Source organism: Arachis ipaensis, chromosome B7, assembly GCF_059453495.1.
Source record: "Arachis ipaensis isolate K30076 ecotype BB chromosome B7, ASM5945349v1, whole genome shotgun sequence".
In the NCBI taxonomy this organism is placed as follows: Eukaryota; Viridiplantae; Streptophyta; class Magnoliopsida; order Fabales; family Fabaceae; genus Arachis; species Arachis ipaensis.
The window spans coordinates 21,444,844-21,446,587 of NC_142442.1; the positions used below are offsets into that span (position 1 = coordinate 21,444,844).

Below are 1,744 nucleotides of genomic sequence, written 5' to 3' on the forward strand. Positions count from 1 at the left end.
TACTTGTCCATAAGCCTGTTTTCTTGAATTGTCTGCCATCTCTAATGAGATTTTAGCAGCTTGCACCCCATAGATTCCCAGTTTCTCTATTACAGAGAGGGGCATAAGGTTTATCCCTGACCCAAGGTCACACAGAGCCTTCTCAAAGGTCATGGTGCCTATGGTACAAGGTATTAAGAACTTTCCAGGATCCTGTTTCTTCTGAGGCAATGTCAATTGATCCAGATCACTTCGTTCATTGGTGAACAAGGGAGTTTTATCTTCCCAAGTCTCAATGCCAAATAATTTGGCATTCAGCTTCATGATTGCACCAAGGTACTTGGTAACTTGCTCTTCAGTAACATCCTCATTCTCTCCAGAAGAAGAATACTCATCAGAGCTCATGAATGGCATAAGGAGGTTTAATGGAATCTCTATGGTCTCTAGACGAGTCTTAGATTCCTTTGGTTCCTCAGAGGGAAACTCCTTATTGATCATTGGACGTCCCAGGAGGTCTTCCTCACTGGGATTCACGTCCTCTCCTTCCCTTACAGGTTCGGCCATGGTGATCAATTCAATGGCCTTGCACTCTCCTTTTGGATTTTCTTCTGTATTGCTTGGGAGAGTACTAGGGGGGATTTCAGTGATCTTTTTACTCAGCTGGCCCACTTGTGCTTCCAGATTTCTAATGGATGACCTTGTTTCATTCATGAAACTCACAGTGACTTTAGATAGATCAGAGACTAAGTTTGCTAAATTAGAGGTATTTTGTTCAGAGTTCTCTGTCTGTTGCTGAGTGGATGATGGAAAAGGTTTACTGTTGTTAAACCTATTTCTTCCACCATTATTAAAGCCTTGTTGAGACTTTTGATCCTTCCATGATAAATTTGGATGATTTCTCCATGATGAGTTATAGGTGTTTCCATAAGGTTCACCTAAGTAATTTACCTCTGCTATTGCAGGGTTCTCAGGATCATAAACTTCTTCTTCAGAAGATTCCTCTTGAGTACTGTTGAATGCAGCTTGCATTCCATTCATACTCTGAGAAATCATATTGACTTGCTGAGTCAATATTTTATTCTGAGCCAATATGGCATTCAGATTATCAATTTCAAGAACTCCCTTCTTCTGAGGCATCCCATTATTCACAGGATTCCCTTCAGAAATGTACATGAACTGGTTATTAACAACCATGTCAATAAGTTCTTGAGCTTCTGCAGGCGTTTTCTTTAGGTGAATGGATCCACCTGCAGAAGTATCCAATGACATCTTTGCTAATTCAGACAGACCATCATAGAATATATCCAGGATGGTCCATTCTGAAAGCATGTCAGAAGGACACTTTTTGGTCAGTTCTTTGTATCTCTCCCAAGCTTCATAGAGGGATTCACCTTCTTTCTGTCTGAAGGTCTGAACATCCACTCTAAGCTTACTCAGCTTTTGAGGAGGAAAGAACTTGGCTAAGAAAGCCTTGACCAGCTTATCCCAAGAGTTCAGGCTATCCTTAGGTTGAGAGTCCAACCATATTCTAGCTCTGTCTCTTATAGCAAAAGGGAAAAGCATGAGCCTGTAGACTTCAGGATCTACTCCATTAGTCTTAACAGTATCACATATCTGCAAGAATTCAGTTAAGAACTGAAAAGGATCTTCAGATGGAAGTCCATGGAACTTGCAGTTCTGCTACATCAGAGAAACTAGCTGAGGTTTCAGCTCAAAATTGTTTGCTCCAATGGCAGGAATGGAGATGCTTCTTCCATGTAAATTG

The 1,744-nt window shown here is 41.0% G+C and overlaps 1 non-coding gene across 1 annotated transcript; it reads left to right on the forward strand.

The window, feature by feature from the left end:
- The first annotated feature begins 1,302 nt into the window (after positions 1–1,302).
- On the forward strand, positions 1,303–1,410 carry LOC148550550 (small nucleolar RNA R71). The gene has a single exon (XR_015892806.1). It is a non-coding gene; the product is annotated as a small nucleolar RNA R71 (small nucleolar RNA).
- The last annotated feature ends 334 nt before the right edge of the window (positions 1,411–1,744 follow it).